This window comes from Euprymna scolopes, chromosome 8, assembly GCF_053919585.1.
Source record: "Euprymna scolopes isolate OS-2025 chromosome 8, ASM5391958v1, whole genome shotgun sequence".
Taxonomy (NCBI): domain Eukaryota; kingdom Metazoa; phylum Mollusca; class Cephalopoda; order Sepiida; family Sepiolidae; genus Euprymna; species Euprymna scolopes.
Window position 1 is genome coordinate 20,132,475 of NC_136489.1, and position 25,540 is coordinate 20,158,014.

Sequence of the window (25,540 nt, forward strand, 5' to 3'; positions counted from 1 at the left end):
GTTCCTAAGAGACCATGTAATGGCTAAAGAGAAGAGGCGTTGTAAATCTATGAGGGAAACACTTAGCTGCGAATGAGAATAAACGATAAAAATAGTTCTGTTGTTGCTACTTTACAGTGCATTGTTTACTTGAAGTGTCCAACAGACGTAAGAAGCTATAACCTAAGGTTAGTAGTCCGTTACCAAACGGCCATTGTGTGCTTATGTGTCATCTTTGTCGAACATCTCCTAGACTTACGACTGTTACCTTACCAATATTACGTGAACTCTGTTTGAATATGTGTAAACAGGCACACGCAGCGAACATTTATAACCACTAAATGATACAAACATCGGTTTCATGCACACGTATATTTATATACACTAGAATGTATACACTCGTTATATCCCTCCATACTACAATATTTTTATGTGGATTATATTTTTAATCCTCTGTCAAAAAATCTCTTGATTATTATACAAGGGGGGTCCAATAATTTGCCTCCTTTTTTATATCACCGGAATGAATCAGAGGCGATAGAGGATTGCATTGTTATGATAACTGAACTTATGTATTCATGGCATAATAGTTTCATATTTGCATGCAAATATTGAAGGTGTGAAAATCTAAGAAAGAACTTCCCGTCATTAACGTGCATCAGAAGCAGAGCAGAAATGCGTGATTAAATTTCTGAGAAATGTGCTTAAAGACTGTAGTTCACTGTGTAGAAAAATAAATTCTTAGATCACAAAAGTCTCTTGTTTTAATGGCACAGCTCCCGTCTCTATAGCTCTTTTACTGTTTGAGTAAAACAAATACGTATCACTATTTGTGAACGACCCTCACATGAAAAAGCGCGCCCCGAACAACTATGAACAGAAATCATTCATCGCTGGCAACACTCCTGTTTTCGTTGTTTCTTAAACTTTTTAATTAAAAATAGGATGTTTTACTTTTGTAATTATCCTCGTATTATATACATTTTTTTCTTTTTAAATTAATATATCTAGATGGCCCTTTTGATCGTATTGTACATATGCATACTAGTATTTAACAAATACTGGTTTTAGAAGATAAAACTTCTCAGATTTGGTTTTCTTTATCGATCGGCTGTCAACAATTCTAATAAAACGACAATTTACAATTTCAAGTGTTCAAATTGTTTGGTTTAACGTTATGTTCTCGTAGAAAACAAGATAAGTTTTTATTTTTCGAATCAATATATTCTATAGAAAGCTTCAGGCTGAATAATTAAAAGTTTGATAAAGAAAAGAATTCAGATTTCTATAGCGATTATAAGTGAATCGAGAAAACGACTAAGAATTAGATATGGCGGGAAAAAAGATCTCGGAAAATAAAAATCATCCATTCAGATCTTCTCAAAGAATGTTTGTTCCTACTTCGATTAATTCAATCTTCTTTTTCATGCGGTGTAGAATTTGATAAACAAGCCATCTTTTATTTGAAGTAGCAATAATGCGTAGAGAAATTTGATGTAAAATGTTGTATTTAAGTTAGAGAAAGAGAGACTAAACGATGGAGAAAGGTAGGGAGAAAACAAATTGAAAGATAGATACGAACATATGTTATGCGTTTTGTTGATCAATTATTATAATAAATCCGAGTGAATAAGATTCATTGGGGCATGATAACTGTTATGGAGATTAACCCAATACTTGACTTTTCTTACCACTAGAAAAACCACGAGATGGGGCGATTCCAATATTTTCCCCGATTCCGATACAATTACCGATTCCGTACGAAACTTCCGATTCCGATACAATTGCCGATCCCGATTCAGATTATTTGTAAATCTTTAAATATTTAATTATAAAACTTATTTTGTCCCGATTACTGTAAAAACACATCTTAACTGTGCATATATTTTCTCAAACGTCAATCACACTTGTGAGGGGGGTGATCTAGAGATTTTAGTCTTACTGGAAGTTTAAATCAATAAATATTTATTATTTTATTATTACTACAAGCAGTGGAGGATGTTTCTGAAACCAAAAGCAAATAAAAAAAGATAATTAAAGGAATCAGTTTTGGCATCGGAAAATAGGCCCAATTTTTTCCGATTCCGATACCGATTCTGATACTTCAAAAAGCTCTGATTTTTCCGATTCCCGATTCCGTTTCCGATTAATCGTCCCAACACTAGTTAATACATTCGTAACATAACATGAGACGATTAATTGTCTAACCGAATAATGAAAAATACCAACAATCTTCTTTATAATCAGTTATTTGTCAATATATTATTTCCTGTTTTTCGCATCTTTTTTTATGACGTTTCCCTAGGGTCACGACTATGGCCACCGAGGTTTCGAGAGAAAAGTGAATTTTAAATATGCCAGGTTTCTCACAACAACTGGCGATAAGGATTCGATAACGGGCGTTCAGAAAGTGAATTTAAATATACTCGGTGTTCGAGAACTGACGACAAAATACTCGAATCACGTAGTATTCAAAGCACACATCTCCAAAACGTTGACTATGCGATGAATTATTCGAACTAGTTTTCGAAAAAGACAAACAACGAATCATTCAGAAGATCGGGTTTTTAGGACTTGACGACTAAACGTTTTAAGGACACGGAAGCGACACTAAAGGTTGCATGGACCCTCTATTCGCTGCATCAGCTCAGAATTCAACCCATTAATATAGAAAGTAAATATAATAGTTCTATTTTTCGTATTTGGGTGTCTTTGAGTTTTTAGTAAAAAGTATAATCAATCTAGAGAAAACGGATACTTGATGTAAAGAAAATTCTAATTGAGGTGTAATTATTTGTTTTCCCTTGAGATCTACATTATTAAGAATAGAAAATCGTTTATTATTTTAACACATAGAAAGCCATATTCATTTTTCTTCACTTTTCTAAAAAAAGGAACTAAGAAACAATATAAAGCGTAAATTAAAGTTTGGCACAAATGTAGACATCTCTATTGGATCTGCAGCCAAAACCGACGAACAACAGACAAAAAACGTAATGGGGCAAGCTGACTTGGTCAAATATCAGATATAACAATAGCAGAGGCAACAAAAGACGAAGTTATCACCAAACGGAATCTGGAACGTTATTGACAATAAATTTCCGCGAGAACGAAGACAAAACTTTCACTTCGTATTTTAAAAGGTATAACATTAATTAAAGTTCCATTTGTTGATTCAGAAATTAGGGTCCCAAGAGCAAAACAAATTCATTGATTACATTTTAAACGTGTGAATTGAAATGAAACTGTAAAATTCTTACAGTTCCGGTCAGTCAGAAAACGTTGTTTCATAAAAGTTGGACATGGCCTTATTTTACTATGAAAAAGACAAGGACAGTTAATCATTTGCATCAATAGTCGAAAAACATTTCGAAAATTTTAAACTAGCCGGACTGAGTGCTTAAGATTTCAAATGCCCCACAACATAAATAACTAACTAAATGGTACGACATATAAAGTAAAAATGTTCGCGTTAAAAAACAGAGACCATGTGTTTGATGCAAATTGGATGAGATGATTTAATTCTGGGAATTTTTCTGTAAATACGTTTTGTCAAAATGTGGAAACCCTGACAATACAGAAGAAAAAAGAAAATTAAAAGATAATGTCCCGGAAACTTGGTCCGTCGGGCTGGAAAAATGCACAAAGCTGCCAGCTAAATTCGAACTCAAATATAATAAGCAACAAAAAAAGATCTTGCTATTATCCTCGCACTTCCAAGTTCCATTGATATTTACATTGACGATTCATTATTCCGTAGACAACCAACTTCTATTTACAATCTTTTGGCCACAGAAAGGATTACTCGTATCCACAACAAACAGACTGTTAAATTGGAGGACTATTTTGATGAATTACAATGTCAAATATAAGTACCTCTCCTTCAAACAGTTCGGATATGTGGATGAACTTTCAAGGTTGTTTCCGAAACTTAAGTAGCTCACCTGAACTACTTAAGGATTAAGTAATTGCTTTGTTACGTAACGATAGTTAAATTAAATGCATGATGTACAATATTCTCAGACAACCTCTGATGACACAACAATAAATTAAGCATTAAGCATTAAACATAAAAATACAAATGTATTACGACTGAATAACAGAAAATCATAAATAGAGATCAGCTAATACATGACAGCTTTTTTCTACTGTTGATTACGTCCTACTATACAGCGAAAGTGTCGTCATACAATAAGCATTACAAAAAGTAGACTAAAGAAAGATTTTCACATGGGTCACCAGGAGTTAACGGAATAAAGAGTCTCATGTGTAATTATACAGCAAGACATGGTCGAATTATACAAATGATGTGCTTTGACGGATGAAGGCAATCTCAATCACGTTTAAGCCAAGGCCTATAACAGACCCCCCCTAGTCAAAAATCCATATAGATTTCGCAAGGCAATTAGAGGATTAGTATTACCTAATTTACAAAAATAGCCCAAACTGCTCAAATGTAAGTAACCCATTTATTTCTTCCATTAATTATTTTGCCCGGTTTCAAGATGTCGACTGCTTAGTAAGTAACAACATAAGTGACTTTACGTGCAGGGAGTTAACGACTTCTATGATATGTTCTACATTAATCATATTCTGACTCCCCTGCGGAACGATTCATTGGCAGGTTGAAACGATAAATAAAAAAAGCATGCAGCACACCTACAGGAACAGCACTGCAACGATTTATACAAGTCCATAGGATCGCACCTACTCCTAACACATATTCAATCGCAAAAATGAGCAATAATTAAATAGTTATTCATTTTTTATTGTTTATTATTAGATGTTAGTAATTTCTACATTCTGTATAATTGCGTACGATATAAGATGAAAACGTTCGATCACATATACTATATATATATACATATATATATATATATATATATATATATAGGTGTAACATTGTCGGTATATGACTAATTTGCATATTCGTTTTAAAAACTTTCATTAATTAATTATTAAATTTTTACTTGTTTCTTATTGGATTATTGCTTCATTTGCAATTTCTCTTAATTCTATTAAGCCATATTTTCTTTATTTAAATAATGGCGTAGCGTTTAGGCTAAAATCGTCCTAACACACACACACACACACACACACACACACACACACACACACACACACACACATATATATATATATATATATTCTTAATATACTCAACACGGATAAGTGGTATGTGTGTACTTCAAAGTACGTCAATCAAAGTTCCAATCACGACAAACGGCAGACTTTTGCTGTCTGACTGACGCAAACGTTCATGACAGCCCTAGTAATTCAACCCTCCTAGGCCTTGCCATCAGGCTTACTAGAGGAGCAAAGTTATCGCTTGTTGCTTTAAACGCCCTTTCGGGGAGTACTGACGGGGATTCTTAGACATAATCCCAGGACTAGAGTTATTTTCCTTTTAAGGCACTTGCTTATTTCCCCATTTTAAGACATTGTGTCATATTCTTTCGTGGCGGAAGAGAGGTAAATACGATGTGTGCGGGGGAGTGCACTTCCTCGTAGACATCAATCAAGGTTCAAATTTTGACAGTCAGTCTGTCCAAAACTATGCAGTTTCAGTGGCGTTTTACCTGTCGGACTATTGCAACTTTTTTATGTGACCCTCGGAAGTCCACCCACCCACCACTATTGAATGGATCGAGTTGTCTGCTTGTTGCCTGAAGTGCTTTAATCGGTGAATGCCGACGGAATTTCTCATGCTTATTTTTGCACTGTCGAAATGCGTCTCCTTTAAGAACGCAAACTTATTCATCCGACCTTCCCCCTACGGGAGATAAAGGTAAACACCATCTGTGTGTATTTCGTCGTACGCCATCTTTGTATTAAGTACTACAGCATTTTTTCTCTTTATATTCATTTTTGTTCTCAATATAAATAATTTTTTCTATCCTTGTCTATGTCTTCTTTAGTTATCTTCCCGAGCCACACGAAAATCAAATATTTATTTAACCATAAGTTTGAAATACAAAACTATTAGAAAGGTTCATTTGTGAAAGTTTCTACAGCACCTTTTGTGGGTAGAAAAATGTTCCTTAAGCAAACATGAGTTGTTAGGCGGTGTATATCTATACACATTTGTTAATGTAAATATGCGCGTGAAATAGACAATGTGACAATGTGTAAGGATACGTTTCTTCATTTTCCCGCTTAGTGCGTGTGTAGATGTGCGTGAGATGTAGAATTTACTTGGATCTTGAAGTGTTCTCTTGTCGTAGCCTCTCTTGGCCAAAGATGTTGAGTTGAACATGCGTTCTTGTATCATTCGAATTGCATGGGTTAAAACCCGAACTTTTATTTCGGTGACCTGGTCACTGTTTTATATGGTTGACTAACATGACATAGACTTGTTGGATTCGAGATTTGAAATGTTTTTCTTGGTTAAGAAATATTGAGCTAATATGTATTTGTGAAAACTTTATAAGTGACAAGGACAGTGCGTAACGACGTCGCTTTTTGGAGTTCAATCGAATTAGATTCTCATTTCGAAACAAAGTCATATACTTAATAATGGAAAGCAAAAAATGGCCAGGAATTAATAGTTTTTAAGTTTTATTATTTTTCTTTTTATAATGTGTCGTATTTAGTTTAAAATAATGGATGTTTTTGTTCAGCATATTTATAAAGCATGTCAAACAGTAATCGATAAACAAATAGTAATTATTTGTCTGTCTTAAGACAGAAAATCGGTCAGAACAAAAGCAGATAGAATAATTGGTAAAAAAATATTGCAAATCAATGTCGCAACCGAAATAACATCGACCTAAAAGATTTATTGCAATAACTTTAAAAGCTAATCATTTATAGCGTATAGGTTATATCTTAAACAATCACGCGTAGCACGTGGTTCTTATATAAATTAATTATATCATACTTTAATGGGGGGTCGCTGATTACATTGCGAATATCAAACTCCACCTAAATGGCACCCGTAATGGGACAAAAATAAAAATTGTTCTAGTCAAAAATATCTCCTTACCTGACTAAGTATATAACATATATTAGACTACAATCCAAGAAAAAAAGTTAGATATATCTGTTTTGTATGGTTATCTCCAGCGTACGGCAGGAAAGTCTAATTTGTAAAGCAAGCGCTCTAGAAGAGGAACACAGACCTGAGTAACAACGTCGGCATTTCTGGTATAGGTGTTCCATGATTTGAATCTGCATATCTAGATTTTATATTCTTTACGATTTAGCATTTCAAAGATTATGAAACGCATCTGGACTAGGCTTTTTAGTTTTCTCGCACTGCAAGAACTTAGACACAGGGCTCGAAAAGTGGGAATGAGACAGAGGGCACTCTGTCCTACACAAAGTATCTGAGCAGCCCCGTCAGCATACCCTGGTGAGAGCGCTCGAGCAATTAGAAATAAACTAACCCCTTCTTAAAGAAGGAAGACCTTCTAGAACTACAACCTAAGCTTCCATCGCAATATTCACAGGAACCAGATCATTACAGGAATTCTCTAATATCCATTGATGATGAGGGCCCAGAATATAAATTCATAGCCTCTGCATTGGGTTAATGTTACAGTGTAGTTTTAATGATTTTTAATTTTCTGCAAAAAAATATTCAGTGTAGAATCTGTTCTTACACTACATTTCATTTTTTGTTGAATAAGTTTTAAATGATACAGTAGAATTAATATATTTTTATACAAGTGAAATCATTATCTATGGAGATGTGCGCGTTTTTCTGCCTTCCTATTTTATCGCTATGGCGAAGCTCGTATTGCAGTTAAAAATTAGTTTCGAATCTCTCTAGATTTACTTGATAGTTTTATTGGTCATGAATATGTACACAGAAATATGTGTTATTGTTGTAGCGAGAGAGATATGGTATATTTATCTACAGAAAAAGACAATATTGTGGAGGAATTTAATTACCTCTGTTGAAGTATCGATTGTCAACCATTGAGATCTTCTTAATACTTTATTTCATTTTTTACAAAATCATTGACACATGTGCATTTCACCGTATTCATCGCTCCTCAGCGTGGCCATTGTTAGTTTTTAAACCGGAATCACAGTTATGATGTTGCTCCTCCAAGCTGAATAAAAACTATTCCAAGGAAAGTAAATGTGCAGTAACCGTTTGTTTATTAGGAACTGGACTAAATAGTACAGTTATTGCATAATTTCTACATGTTGATAAATTCATATATTGTACAGCTAAATTATATTGTGAAAGTGTATAATCGACAGGATACGCTTTTTTGTACAACTTCAAACATTCTTTATTTTTAACCGCTTACATCTATTTACGCATAATTTTGAATAATATTCTCACGGGAAATGTTGTTAAATATCAGTTTTCATTACATTCCGGGTACTGTGTCATCATGTCTACAATTCTATATATCTACACCATACGCTTCTCTACGTTGGCTTCATATCTACAAGGACAAATATCAACGCTTTGGCTTGTTATTGAGAGGGAAAAATAGCTACACCGTACGCTTCTTTATTTGGCTTCATATCTACGATGAAATATATCTACACCGTACTGTACTCTTATTGGACTAGATTTCTACACTGCACTGCCCACAACTTAGGTTTACTATTTTCAATGACAAATATCTACAACACATAGTTTTTACTTTGGCTTGCTATCTACAAGGACAAATACGTACAAAGTAAAGTTCTTTATATCGGATTTATATCCACAATGACAAATATCTAAACTGTATCTACGCTTCATATCTACGTATCATAGACACGACGACAAATATCTACGTTGCACGGTTCTCTACTCTGACTTTATATCGATAAGGACAATATCTACACCATACGCTTCTTTCCTTTAGCTTCATGTCTACAAGGACAAATATATGCATTGCACAGTTCTCTACTTTGACTTTCTATGTATAGTGTACGTCTTACGACTTTTAAAACTATAACAAATAAATATTTACTGAAGGCGCCCGTATGCATTTGATTGATATTCCAAATACACTATCTACGCTGTACTCTCATGAACTTTGTATTTAATACTTAGACTGCACGCTTCTCGACTTTGCTTGATATTTATAAAGAAAAAAATACCGTTTTAGCGGTTTCGCACATTTCCAAAAACGACGTTAACAATTTAAATAACCTGATGCTAGAAATCCCGTAATAGAATACAATTATGTTACGTTAAAGTTTAAGAAAATTTAAAAAATGCAAGTCCAAGTCTCTCTGACTCAACTCAACTATCTGTTATACTTTTTCTTGTCTCCAGTTTTTCTAATCATTTGCTTCTGTTATGTAAGTTTGGCGAAGAATATAAAACGTTCATGGTATACATGAGCCGTAGATTTAAAAAAAATCGTTTATCATATAAACGTCTTATGAATATAGTTCGTTTCAGACTCCCATATTTTTAAATTTACTAAAAATCACTGAAATACAAAATTTTCAATCAAATCGATTGCGTGTCTATTTTAGTTGGGGACTCATTGTGGTGCACCGGAAGGAAGCTGCACATGCATCACCGCAGAGAGTCTACATTGCACCGTAGAGAGAGAAATGCTGATTTTATAAACTTATGTTTTATATATAATGGCTTGAATTAAAGTTTAAAGTGAAAAACTCAAGTGTCATGGTGGAATTGTGCTTTCAACAGAAGCATTAATTTCTGACGCGCCCCGGTTATAACAAAGAATGTACTGTTGATTTCTGTGTGGTAATAAAACATCTCAAATGCACTTGTGATGTTAGGCCGTGTAAGATTTTAAATATAGTCAAAGTCGCCTATTCCTTCTTTCAGAGAATTATTTCAATTATTGATTATGAATACTTATCAAAGACATTCCCCGACAAAACCTATCTAAAAACACTGGCAGATACATTAAGTACATTTTTGTTAAATTTCATAAAATCGTCCCAGCCGTTTTCGAGTCAATAGGGAACGAACCCCCAGACACACAAAGATCCTTTTATATAATGGTGGAGATACATACCTGATCTAATTTATTCTTTAATCATGTGACTTGAAATTGCGCTTACTTCCAGAAAGTCCCGTAAATTTCGATGTGTAACAGAGCGCGTATGAGCACGTGAGAAACATTTTTACCAAAACCTGTAAAGTAGCTGACTTGCGAGGATATTACCAACAGCAACCGAAAATGCACATATGCAAAGTAGCAAGTTTACGGAAGCTGACGCGACAAGAAAAAGGAAAAAGTGATACTATGTGATCGACAGAGGGAAAAATAAAGCTAAAAGACGAACTGATATTAAAAAAAATTGCAATATTTTTTTGGCAGTTTTATGTCAAGTTGGGTCTACATCACACTAAATGTTGGATAAAATTCGATCCTTGGAAAGTTTCAAGTTCGAATTGAACATTTTCTGACTTACGAGTCATTTTCCATTACGTTTTAAATCTCTAACTCGGTCAATTTTCATAATAAACCAATAAACCTTGCATTTTTACCCATATTTTCAGGGTCAATTTTTTACATAAAATTGTTGCCAGTGATGTTTAATACGCCCTTCTACCAAATCTATGGTTACTGTTACCCCCTTCGTTTCAGATAAGTCATAATGTTTCTTCAAAGTTGTTCACACTTCTTCCTCTTCACGTTCATCATCTATGACTGGATAACTTTTCAAATTGTCGTATTTGCCACCTTGGCAATGTCCACATGTACTGGTGCAATCTCATGGTTTCCGCAGGTACAATATCATGGTAACATTTAGGGTAATGCATCCTTCCAAATAGTGGCAATAAATCATGTGAATCAGTTCATCTGGAGAGGGAATTTTGTCTGTCATCACTTGAACAAGTTTGTCCCGTTCTATTTGCATCGCCATTCAGATGGTGCTATTTAATCACTGCATTACATTACTCCATAACCTGGGAGTAAGTCCGCAGAAAATGGCAGGGGCAGTTGGAGGGGGGTCGTTCTGGCGTGACGAATATCTTTGCCCTTGCAACTTGCTTGCAGAGCATATTGTATCTAATCGACGCCAGAAAGTCCTTCTTATCTGCATTGAACAGTTCTATCATTCCCTTAAAACCATTGGTTTCCATAACATCGTGCGTTTGTTTTATTCGAGATAATGAGTTTGAACAGTCTTTCCTTGTCTGTTTGTCCTGGATATAACCTTAAACTATATCCGATGATGAGGTCCTAGCTTGCGGGCTTTGCAGAGTGTGTATCCCTCTTAATTGCCATTGCTCCCAGGTCCACTCTGATCCTTAGTGGTAGTACCTGTTAAGGTCCCAACTATGGGGCAAATAAAAACATACTTGAAAAAATAACAAATATATTCTATTAAAATTTTTTCTTCAAAATTAATGTATTCCGCATTAAATAACCTGAAAAGGGTTGATATGCCGTTAAATAAAAACAACCAACAACCAATCATTGTCTTTTCTTGTTTGATGATTCGTTGTAACCCCGACTATTTTCCGATCTCGAGCACTCTGGACATCGACTCACATCCCGTAAAGGCATGCAAAAACAATAGGTCAATGCAAACTGCTTCACAAAGCTGCTGTTTGAAAACGTTAATATAATAAGCATAGGACGTCACTATGTCCCCATTCAATCAGCTGAAACAAGTTCCCAATCTATACTTAGCACGTGCTGATATTTTATTTATAGTTTGGTGGTCTTGGAGGTTCTTAACAGTTAATCCATTTTTTTTTTAGTTGTGTCTATGCAATCTGATTATATTAATGAATTTAAATCGCACTTGCCAATCTCCAACAACATGTACAATCGCTCAAGTTCCTCTATTTGGTCCAGAAAACCAGGTTCATCCACCATGATCTTGACAACAATCTGATGTGTGAAACATGTGTCCATAGCAGGTGGCCACGAAATGCTCGTTGCACTACCTTTTCGCTTATCATGCGTAAGACGGCATTTTACCATATACTGTCTCCATGATCTCCTTCAGTCCAGTGCCATCCATCAAAGTAGCATCCAACACATTTATGAAGTTATGGAAAGTTCCAAACAGTATCACAAAACTAACTGGACTATCATCTATAACAGAATTCACGATTCTTAAATAGCGGTGGATCAAAAGTCATAATAGTCGACATGTTGTGTTTTGACAATAAACTGCATAAGTAATATAGAGTGGACAGGATACATATTTTATCATGTCTATCATTGGAAGAAATTGTACTGAAAATGTCACCGGATATTAGATAAGTGCACCATGCCTTGCCAGCTGGACGTACTCTTGTAGGATCGAAAAGCGTTTCCAAAAAATGCCTATTTTGCGATCACAGATATCATGTGTGTATGGAACTGACATAACTTCTGAGCAACAATTAACATACTTTGAAAAGTGATAATCTTTAATACCGATTTTTGTCATTTCGACAAGTTTCAAATCGGACATTTTTTTTTGTCGTGGTATATCATGACTTACTTGCTTTCCTGGTACAATTCCAATCCCATTGAAATTACCCTTTCCATCTAATGTTATAATGTTATGATCCACATTTTCCTCTGCAAACAACAAAGACTGACCAAAAACCGCTTAACACATCCGGAGCAAGCGAACATAGTGCGTTCAATTCAAATCTTTATACCTCTGGATATGATGAAGCAAATTCTATGATTGAAAGACAATCAATCAAGAATTGTGATCTATACAAGTGGTACATTTGCACTGACACACCAAGCTGTAGAGACGCACAATAATTCTTGGGCACATTGCTTGAACGACTGCTTGTCTGATGCCCGCAATTTTTCTGAACGTGTCTTTCTCAACAAGCATGTATTGCAACAAGAATGGGATAAAATATAATGCCGCTGCTAGTTTACGTTCTACAGTTGTTGGATTCATGTCCTCTACTGACTCAACTGCTGCATTGATATTAGTTTCGAGGAGTTTTCTTGCGATTTGGAGAAGTTCTCGTTTCTGTATTTCCTCATCGTCCTCCTGAGATGAATTATAGTATTCACGAAGGATGTCAGAGGGTTTCCCTATATATCACTATGTTTTTGAAACCACTACGGCTGTCAATAACGAATGTTGAGTTTCAATATTGACTTAGCAGCTTTTTTTGAGATATTGATTTCCGTACACCGTGGATTTACCATCATGCAAGTATTCTCGTATTTCAGTGTCAAAGTCCGATATTGTTTCCTGTTCTTCATAAATTTCCGCAAGAAACTAACAAAAACGCTCGAATGTCTTATCCTGATCGCTTTCCTTTCGTCTTCCACGTTTTCGTTGTTTGGTGCATTCAGCTGACGTGAATTGTCTCGGAATATCCAGCATTGTACGGGAATTGACCCTACATGACTTGTGGAAAACACAATCTGCTGCGAAAAAATCACCACCAAAATATTCGATCTGGCTTTGAACAGCAGTGGCCAACTCAATCCCTCTGGTTTCCCATTGGAATAGTTTGAACAAATCTATATGTCTTCACGTGGATAATCTTTTCATCACTTTTTCTTCATCAGTTTTTTTTCTAGTAACAGTTTCATTGATTAAGTAATGTGTTCTACTGTCATATGATACCAGAGAAAGACATCGTCCTTTCTATAAGTGTGTTGGGTTGAGTGCAACAATACGGAGTCGGAAAAAAAGCAGAACATCCTCCGCTTATTTCCAAGAGGTGGGGGCAGGTTTTTCAAGCAAAATCATATAATATAACTTGAGATCCATAACGGAATTACTGAACTTTTTGGCCCACTGTTCAATTTGAAATAAGTTTTCCTTATTGAATACACAGTTCAATTTGAAATAAGTTTTCTTTATTGAATACACAGTTCAATTTTAAATAAGTGTCCATTTTGAATAAATCGTTCGATTAAAAATAATTTGAATCATTAAATAAACAGTTCCATTTTAATAGGTTGTTATCATTGAACTACCAGTTCAATTTAAATTAAGTGATCATTATAGAATAAACGGTTCAATTTGAAATAAGTGTTTATCATTGAATAAACTGTTCAATTTGAAATAAGTGTACAACATAGGATTACCGGTTCAATTTAAAATAAGTGTTCTATCATCGATTAAATGTTCAATTCAAAACAAGGGTTCGATTTGATATACGTTTACATCATTCAATAAATAATCTTATTTGAAATAAGTTTTCATCATTGATTAAACGGTTCAATTTAAAATAAGTTTTCAACATTAAATAAACGGTTTTATTAAATAATAGGTTTTATCATTAAATTAATTGTCCAATTTGGGAAACAATTATCATTGAATAAACTGTTTAATTTTCGTAAAACGTTTTGCTGGACACTTTACGACTTGGTATATCAATAAAAATAGTTATGCAAAAATGATTGAAAAATATTTTCCTGTTGATGCCTATTGATCCATTGCCAGCTCTACATCATATTCTTGTATTATTTTATCAAACAATAATAAATAAGATCAGTGTTGATAATATAATCGCACAGAGTTATGAAAATTCAACAAAGTCTGGGTGTATCCTAAGATATAGCGGGAATTTCCTGGGCAAGTGTTTATTATATGTTGACTCTGAAACCAAAAATGGATGAAAATTGATAATCTGATAAAAGTTTTATTTGAAGCTGTGCTGCTGTAGTAGTAACAGCTATTTTATAGACAAGAGGTCGGCGACGTTCAGTAACGTGAGAGCAAAAAGCTATACTGATTATAGAAAGAGAGAGCGGCACACACACATTGCCATGGAGAAGAAAAACGTTAATATATATAAAAATTAATTTTCATTACGTTTTGAGAGAAAGCAATTTCAAAATATAAACTGATTATATTTAAACTATATCATTTATTTTACTCCAGGAGCATGAAATAAAAAATAAGGGAGAAATCAACAAACATATTTTTACTGCAAGTCTTTATTTTATTGCTGGACCAACTTAGTATTACAATCAATTAAAAATGTATTTATTCACCAACAACAATATGCATAAAGATACAAAAAAACAAGAAAGTAAAATAAAAATACTTTGCAGTGGATGAATAATAATCCATTTTACAAGTGAACACACATTTTTAAACAAACTTATCAAGCACACACAAAAGGAAATGTTCATTTAAGTTTAAATTTTAATAAGTAAGTAGCAAATATAAAACACATTATCGGTGAATCTAAATAAAATTAGATTTTTTATACTCATTTTCCACCAGACATGTCATATTGCTACTTTGGCACAATGATACTATTTAACATAGCGTTTAACGGAAGGCTGTACGACGTTGAACAGCTGAACAGCTAGATGTCTGTTAACATCACATTTTTACTTCTATTCCTTTGTACAGTAAAGAAAGCAGAAAACTAGGAAAAAATTAAAAGTCCCACAGTTCGAGTTGGATGGCTCTCGTCTGGATTTGATCTTTACTTCTGATCTGAAATGGAACACGTACACCAAGTCTGTTGCCAAGGTCGGTGGGAAAATGGTGGGATTCTTCTCCTGCTCCAGAAGATATATCACTGCTGATGCAATTCTCTATCCATATAAAAGCCAAGTACGTCCAAGTATGGAGTACTGCTGCCACATCTTGGCAAGAGCTGCTAAAAACAGCACACCCTGCCTTGATAGAGTTACAAAAAAAGACTTCGTGGCTTAGTGGGGGATGCCCTTTTCTCTTCCCTGCAACCTCTCTCCCACAGAAGAGACGTTGCGAACCTGTTTTTGTTTTATTGTTATTTCTATTGCAAGTGCTCGTCTGAGCTTCAATCTCTGGTCTCCCCTCGCCAATTTGTCATGATAAACACCCATCTAGCTGAAACCACTGTCTATAATTTCCCACACTCTTTATCTTTGCCTAAATCAAAACGTAGATTCCATGAGCAAACCTTCTTTCTTAGAAGTGCACGTCTGTGGAACTCTCTTCCTTTTGCCTGTTTCCCACCTGGTTACAGTTTGGATGTCTTTGTCCAACATAAATAAATTCCTGATGAACCGTCTCCTTAAGTAAGACACTTTATCAAATCTCTAATACTAACAATTATTACGGTACTATCCTATTCATTACTGTACACGCAATAAGCCTTATCCCCGAGTGGCTTCAGGGCCTTGATAAGTAGTGACCACCATGGAAAAAAAATAGAATACTAACCGGTATCTAGAGACTTAAGCAGTATAATCATTTTACTCGTACAATAATATATTCAGTCTTTTAACATTCATTGTGGTTTGATTTGTCTATATTTTTATCGAACCCTGTGTAACGTGCCAGACCAAAGGAAAATTACTCAATGGTCGAATTTGGCCCGCGAGCCGTAGGATTTCGACCTTTGGTATAGACATAAATTTAATGTATAAAAGAGTATCATTAAATCAAAGTGATAATCATAGTTACCGTAATTTGGGGTAATTGCGGAAAATTCCGTGATAACTGCGCTAACTAAAAAAGTGCTATTTATATGCGTGATTGCCAAAAGAGCACTTTTAGCTATTTTCCGCAGTTACCTCAAATTACAGCATATTTTTCTTTCATTTTAAAACTTCCTTGAAGCTTATAAAATTCATCCCAGTTTTCATGGCTAACTGATTTCAAGTAATTTGAGTTTTAGAGTAAATACTTCTTACATTTCGCTTATATAATACTCCTTACCATGTTTCCTAATTTGCTTACTCAAAAATACAATATATTACAATACTTAATCCTAAGACTTTGATTGATTTTTTTTCTCTTAAAGAAGGCAAAGAAAGTTAAGCACTATTTACTTGCGAAACAAAATTTAGAATCTATTTCATATAAATATAATTTAACTTTAAAAAAGTGTGGATGTACTGACTTTATTTTTAATATGTATATACATATAAGATACAGAAATGTGTATACATGAATAGCTTTGATATTTCCTTATTCCAATTGGCATATTTTCTAAATGAAATTGTCACTAACGAACCATTGCCTCCGTCTTTATCATTTCACTAATGAGCTTTACCGGCTTGTGTTAAGCTGTGTCTCATGTTGTTGACAAGCGTAAAGAAGAGTGAGAGGCGAGCGGATATGAAGGCATTCGATATTCAACAAACGTTGGCAGGTGATTGTTTTGTTTGCTTACGCTGTATCAACACATTAGGTTCATTTCGAAATACTAGCCAACAAATACGAAAATAGTCAAACATTTTGGATAAGATTGTCTTGCAAATGAAACAGAATCACAAAACAATCTATGTCACAGAAAGAACCTCAAAGAGTCTCCAAGAATGCACTAATATCTTTCATAGCAAACACTGGAAGAATGGGCCAACCAGCGTGGCAAGTATTTTCCGGATGAATTTACACAGGGCTATATAGATAAGGCTGTTACATGATAAGGGCTGTCCCCTTTTCATGTAAGTATAAAAATAGAGTGATTTAGTTAAAATGAAAAATGAAATAGAATAGACGAAATTCGAACCTCGTAATTTAGGTTTAGAAATAGATTACGAGAGAGAATTAGCAAATGGAATGTAAAAAACAAACCATTGTTTAGCTTAGAGATAAAATAGTTTTAATAAAAGAATGTGCATTGCCAATTCTGTATGAAATTCAATTGATGTTTTAACGTTATGGAAAATGGGAAGTTCTCGATATAGTTAGAAACTTTAGAGTTAAGTAAGAAGCAGGGAGAGTCGGAGAGAGAGTCTGAGGACGAGAGACGACAGTCTGGAGTCCAGACATGGGAATTCGAACGTCTGGAAGCGAGACGGTCACCTTTGAAGCTTAGAATGTGAAACTTTGAATTCTTGACGAAGAAAACCACGACCGGTCCAAGGAGAAATAAACCCATCATGTGTTTTTATAAACGTCGTCTTTGTGTTGTAATTCTACCAATAGGTAAAGTGAAAATTGTCATTATATGTCTTATATATATCTGTGTTATAAAATGTCTTCACATACACAATGTGAACACTAAGACTATCTCAACACTACCTCCTCACTAACACTTCTAAGTATGAACATTTATATATATAGATCTCTTCATAACATGAACACAGAACGCAACATCACTCTCTCTCTCTAAGACTCTAAGACACACCCTCTCTAAGACTATAAGACACACTATTAATAAGACCTCTATATAACAAATACAATTTGGTGCCATGACCAGGAAAATTGGTTATGAGCTTTGGTATGTCCCGTATAAGATAGTTATAGAATAAAAAACAAAGCCATACTTGATAAGACTAACCATGCGGAAAGAGACGATCAGGACACTTTTGGGACGAAGGGAGTCGTCAATTTCGAGGGAGGTGGAGACCTCTAGTCTGCGGCATATGGGTGGCTGGAAAGTAGCTGATGTGAATCATAGGAAAAGACCCTACACATGCTTGGTCCAAAAGTAACAATAACAGTCAACATTCAATAATCCGACCTTTGAATAATATCTCAATTCTGTTCATGACTGTCTAATTAGTAATAATAGAACATGGTCCGCTTACTTTTATGATAATGTCTTGTAGCATGTCTGTTGAATTCTGACCTACTAATTCAGAATAATTTTCTAACTGGGTTCAAATAGCTCGACTGTCAGGGATGTTCTACTCTAGTAGAAATAGCATTTCGAAACATATGTGCATGTAGACTTCAAATAATTATCAATAGAATAGTCACACACCTATCTATCTATCCATATATATATATATATATATATATATTCAGACACACGTGTCAGTGTATAATTAATTTTAAAAATAATATATACATATATATATATAGATAGATAGATAGATATAGATAGATATAGATATAGATATATATGCGTTGTTCCAAAGGTGTTCCTGTTTTACAAGTCGATAAACTAAAACATTTAAAGGATAAGACAATTTTACCTGAAAACAACCAACTTTTAATTTTTCTAAAAACATCACCACGATTCTCAACGCAATCTTGCCAGCCTCTTTTGATGCGGCACTCGTAAAAGTCTGCAGCGTGCTATGCTACACATCTCTGCGGCTTTTCTGAAACCGATGAACCAATTTTCTATGTTTATATCAACTGCATCGGCTCCGTAAACGCCTATCAGACGCCGATGAATGTTGATAGGTTCTTTTTGTTTCTATATGGTAGACGACAATAACACATTTCTGCTTTTGACGCACGTCCATTACAGGGATTTTTCTCAGTCCCACATCGTCAATACTTCCAACAGAGAGATGAAACTATTTGACCATTTATATATTAGTTAAGTCATAATAACAATATAATTTTTATTTTTATCTGATTCATTTAGGCTGACAAAATTAGTAAATATTACTTTTGGAACGGTCCTCGTATAAGTGACTTTATGTAAAACATAAGGTTTCTACTTATGGAAAGTTTTATATAATTAAAACATTACTGCTTATTTTCTTTAGAAGACACATTTTTAGTTTACTAATGTCGATTGTGAGTTAAATAACGCTGAGACCATTGAGACAATCAAACACTGCATAATAGCGTATATGTAGTCTTAAGCTATAGTGATATTGACCTTCATGTCAATTTGAGGTTTTCTCCAGTCATCATTAAGATGCCTGATTAACGATTAAAGGCGGTCGGTTCGAGCAGTACGTCTCCCGAGAGTCAAAATCCGTCAATCGATAATCAATAGATCATCGCTCAGTTTTCTTGACACTTAAGCTTTAAAGTTAGCAGAGGGAGATTAGAGTTTCTTTCACTTTTAAAAGCAATTAATGTCTAAATTTAACTTGGTTTTATCCATAATGCCGATATGAAAGTATTCTCAGTTTGTTTGATGTCACATCAGAAACTAAGCAACCGTTAGATTACAAATTAAACAAATGTTTGGTCTAATCTCATTTCCTTACAGAAATTCAGTAATTAAAGATAAAACAGTTTGCACTCAAGTCAAAACATAAGATATTCTTCTTAGAACAGCGTCTGTGTACTCACGTATAGCGATCGTGCCTGACAATGAAGAACACTGGAACAGCTCTCTTACGTCTGCTCGTAACAGTGATAGTGATGCTGCTGATGTTGCTGCTGTTGATGATGATGATGATGATGATGATGATGATGATGATGATGATGATGATGATGATGATGATGATGATGATTGCACTGTTAATGTTGTGGCACAGTGGTAGGTGTGGTAATAGCTTTTATGATGGTGGTAGTAGTGGTGGTAGTAATAGTGATAATCCTTATAATAATCATGCTGCAGGTGATAATGATTTTTAGTGGTGCTGCTGCTAGGGGTGGTAATGATGAGGATGGTGATTATGATAATAATGATGATGATGATTATGATGATAATGATGATGATGATGTATTAGAGAAGATAGAGTGGGAGACCTAGAACGAAGTAAGGTCTCAATTATGCGTGTCAGCACTTTATCACGAATCCTTAAACGAGGCCTAGATTCTCATATCAAACATGGCAACAGTGCCTTACACTTATTCGCATCTTAAAACTTTTCTTTTGTTTCTAAAATATTTAACAATTAACAAGATAATCTGGAGTTGTCCGTGATTGATTACGGAAACGTTGTTCTTTTTTCATCATAGTATCGTTCTTATTCTGTTTTTTTAATTTTCGGCTGGACAGATTTATGTAGTCCGTATTGCTTTAAGTAAATTTAATTGCTATAAACTTCCGTTTATGTATAGTAAGTAAAAATTCTAAGGCGTACATAGTGGTTCATTGGATGGAATGAAACTCGGTACTTGTAATATAAGGATCGTGCTATCTTCGGATTGTCCAAGTAATTTCAGGAAATGATACTGAAATGCCAAAGCAATAAAGCAATGAAGCAAAATTGGTTTATTATAAAAGCAACCAAAAATAAATATATATTTTGATTTGACAAAAATACACACACACACACACAGAACAAAATGTCATTAAAAAGAAAACAAATCATATACTTTTTTTTTTTAATAAATTGATAGATTTATTTATAAAACTTACCTGATAATTATTTTTAAAATTTTAATTCATATAACGTTTCGTGATAATTTCTCAATAATTTTTCTTTGTATTTGCTTCGTAATAACCAAAAAAATATTTATTATTTTTTTTAGTTGACTTTTCATTAAAATTGATGCCTCCGTTCTATCTCAAGAAACAATGGCCACCCGTGTAAGGTAGCTGAGCATGTTATTGTGAGGCACGGTTTGCTTAATCACCAATTACACCTCTCTTGAAGCGGAGATGCTCGAGTCTAGTGGCAAGAAGAAGCCCAATGTTTGATCGGAAACAATGCTGAGCTGTGTAGACCATCTGGAATTCCAAAATAGTCATTCATTTTAGTACTGACGACGCTCAACATTACTTTAATCCAGTGATCTAACGATAACCAGTATGTTGACGTGATGATGCCGTATATCAGTATGAAATTTCATTAACTTATCGTGTTTAAAACCAGAAATAATATATTCTTCATTGATAAAATTCGCCAACATGTGTAAAAAAAAACAAAAAAAAACACGAATTTTTTGTTCGACATCCTCCAGCGTTTACCTTAAACCGTTCGGACAATTCCGGCAATATGCCGAACTTTATTTTGCATAATATCGAAAACTCTTACTCTTTTCGCTCTTAACTTAGAAGCTCTTATTAACTCTTCTCTGATTGTTAGTCTTTGTATTGGAAATTTGATTATAATTTTGTTCGTTTGTTGGTTTCTTTGTGAGCATCTTGTGATTCACATTGCTTGACCAATAATAACGAAACTTAATCAAAATATTAGGCATCGTATAATGTAGAATTGATTTTGTATATTTTATATAATGTATAACTGTATATAATATATCAGTGTCGTATGTAAATTAAATCGTCACGAAAAGGCTGAATTAAATAATAATAAAAATAACTTAATTTCTAGTCATTTGGAGAGGTGCGCAACTTAGCGCATAAAGTAAGTTTACACACACACACACACACATATATATATATATATATATATATATATCATGCGAGAAAATATTGAGTCTTGTATTAATATTTGATCTAACAATCTATGAATACCGACATCTAGCACGATATTTCTTTTGGCATTTTCGTTAGTATAAGAATTGCACTCATGGGCAAAATCTTACGGAATTTAAACATCCATTTTTATAAAATTCAATAAAGTTATCTAATATTCTTTGTAAAATGTAACTTTAATCAGATAAATAGTTTTGACTTGTGAATCTATCATAAATACGTCATGAAGTTTTACATTAATGCAACATAAAATTTAATTCTTTATGTGTACGCACAAAAACAGCTAAATACAAACCACAGAATATATTTCTTGTCAAATACCTCAGCATGGTGTCAGATTATATCCACGAATTCAAATATTTTTATCATAACTGATGGCTGAAATGAGCGATATTGTTCATTTCATTTTATAATGAACGCGCCATAAGTTGTTATACATGGTTCGGAACTCAGAGCCCATTTTTATGATTTTAAGCGTTGCACGACGGACCCCAATTTTTAAAATGTTTTTTAAATTTACAAATTTTGAATAAAATAAAACGTTATTTTTGTAGATATAAAGCGCGAGCACAAAGTCCACTTTATGCATCATTTGTATCACTTAATAAAAATACACATTTAGGTTTTGTGAAAATCAATCAAGACAAGGCATAGAGCCACTTGATATAAGAAGCTTACAAGAACTAAAGCTGATTATGGCAAAAACATGACATGCCTATTGATCTTAATCTTGAAAAGAACAAGGTTGTAAGTAGAAGGGAAACTGAGCAGGAAATGAGCTCTACAACCTTGCAGCCATTCGAAAGTAGCTACTGGAATAGAAAGCTATATTACAATGAGGTTTTAAATCAACGAATTGATGAATTCTTCTACACCAATGAGTTGAGGAGACAAAGAATAGATCAAGCAATTGTGAGGAACACATGCTATGATTATATTTGTATAAAAGACTGAGACTAGCAACATCAGGTCTGTGAAAAGAAAGGTTGCAGCAGTTTTTTTTTAATGTGTGTGGATTTTATAATAGAATTTCTAACGATGAGTTGACCAAGAAGTTCATTATGCATCGAAGCAATTCTATTATAATTCTCTGGAAATTAATCACAGATCATTGAGTTTGCCAATAAGTCTTTTGTTTTTTAATGTAATAACTCCCATCTACTAAAACGTTTTATATTCATTTTATTTAAAATCCGTATTTGAGGTAGTTCTGTCCGTGTCTAATACGCCTCTAAGCAGTTAAATTCTTGCATTATTACTTGCATTCATGGTCTTGTAATTCATAAACACGTAAAGAACATGCAGCGCTTGATGCTTTTTTACTACAAAAAGAAAAAAGTAGCAGAAACCTGCATAAAATATGTTATTGGTATGAGAAGAATGTTATTAAAAACCGGGTGTGCCAGAAATGGTTTTCTCGATTCCGTAAAATAGTTTTTTTTATAAAAGACGCTCCTCACAAAGGACAGCAAAAATTGAACGACACTGACGAAGTGAAGCCGTTGTTAAACAAGATTGCTTTTTGAAAACAAGATAAATCGCAGACATTCTCAAAATTGGCAAATCAAGCGAGATAAATAATCTATATATCTATAAAAATGAAAATGTGTGTGTGAGGACACTTCTCAACCTATATACTCAAAGAATTTTTTATATACAGACTTGATATTTAGTACATAGAGCATTCAGACATGTGAAAATATCTTAAATCGGTATTCATCCGGAAAAGGGGCTGCTAATGAAAAAAAAAATGAAAAATGACTGCGTGGAGGGGGCATCGGATTGTATATCTGTTTGTCAATTTTTAAATGAATGCGCTGCTCGAATCGCTCGCATGACAGCTTCCTTATGTTCAGAAAAAGTAGGTTTAAAAACATTTAATAATGGCGTCAAGCTGGCTAAATGGTTATCGCACTTGACTCACTGTCTTGAGATTATTGCTTCGTACAATTTGGCAGTGAAGATTACCCAATATTTGAAAAATAGTTTAAATAATCTTTTTTACAATGTAGTCAACACTTATCAAGGTTCGGAGTCAATCAAGGATAATGTTAATGAGTTTAAGACGGTCAGTGAGATAACAGCTTAGTGCTCGTTTTTGCTGAGAATTGGGTAGAATTTAACTATTTGAATTTGTTCAAATTGGACTTGAAAATAATCATTTTGTAGTTAGTTGGGAAGCAGTTCGTTGAAGCAGAGATCCACGCGTGTGGAATTCTAGATTAGTAACTTTGTTCGTCGAATTTGCGTTTAAAATTTATCATTGATAAACAGTAGGACAAATTGTTAGTAGTTTTGTAGCTTGAACAGTGCTTGTTTGGTAAGCATGGTCATTGAATGAAGCTTAGGCGAGCACATGTAGTGAAAATAACGGTAGAATAAAGGCAGGCTCTTTGTGTCACTTAAATGAGAAAGAGGTTGCAGAGATAGAAAAGTGACATCGGGTTGTAGGTATTGACGCCAGTTTTGAACATTATGAAAGCAAGAAAAGTAGCTCGGAGCTACTTCTCTCAAGATGTGGCAACACCACTCCATTGTAGGGCGTATTGAACTCTCTTTCAGATAAAGTATTGCATGAGAAATGAGATACTTTCTGGAGCGGTAGAATGATATAACTATTTTTCCAGTAACTTTTTAAGTGTTCCATTTCAAGTCAGGAGTTAAGATCAGTCCTTGAAGTTTATCGGGGCAGGGTGTTTTGAGACGAGAGACATTCATAATAATTGTGATCAATTGGGTATCAAAATGTTGTTGGTGGAAAGCTAGAAGTTTGACTTTTGATTCGTTGAAATTAACCAATCACCTTTTGCTCTATTGTACCACGTGATCAGGTTAGGAGATCATGGTCGTTGCTGGTCTTGGATGTGGTAGCATACATAGTAATATCGTCTGTGTATATTTCGACGAATGAGTGATTTGAGAGATCATTGATGAAGACAAAGGAGAGTTGGGCCCCAGAATGGATCTTGGAGTCACACGATCGTTGATACTTTGAGCTTCGGACTTCTGCCTATAAGCTACCACTTGCATAAAAAACTGTTTAAGAAGAAGTATTCGATAGTTGAAAATACATTTCTAGATATTCCATAGCTGGAGATTTTGATAAATAGACCCTTATGCTAAACCATCTTAAATGCGTTTATTATGTCCAAAGATATTGCTCTAGAGTCGGTAGAGTCACTGAATAGTTGTAAAATTACAGTCAGTATATTAGCTGTAGATCTTTCAGCATTGAAATAATATTGTTTGTCGCTGAGCAGGCTCTTTTTACCGAAGGGGTTGGCAATTGCTGGATTTGCTACGGATTCAAGCAACTTACAGGAGACAAATTGGTTTGCAGTGGACGAATAAACGAGGTTTTCCAAAGTTTCTGGATACATTTGTCTTTTAGTCATCGATTGAAAAGCTTCGCAATATTAGGTTCTTGTTCCAGTTTTAGCTTTTTGAGTACTATGACTGACTTTTTGAGTTTTATGATTTGTTATATTAAAGTTTTTTGTTGGGCATGGCAACATCACAAATATATATGCTCTGATTATTTTCGGTGTTAGGAAGAAATTAGAGATAGGTAGCCCTGGTCGCATAGGGTTGAGTTTGGTGTAAAGTCTTTGGCAAAGAGTTTAGCTTTGTTAAATACGGACAAGATCATATCAGATCAGTTAATATAGATCGGTATGAAGGACTTGCATCTGTTCAAAATCTTGTTAGGGCTAT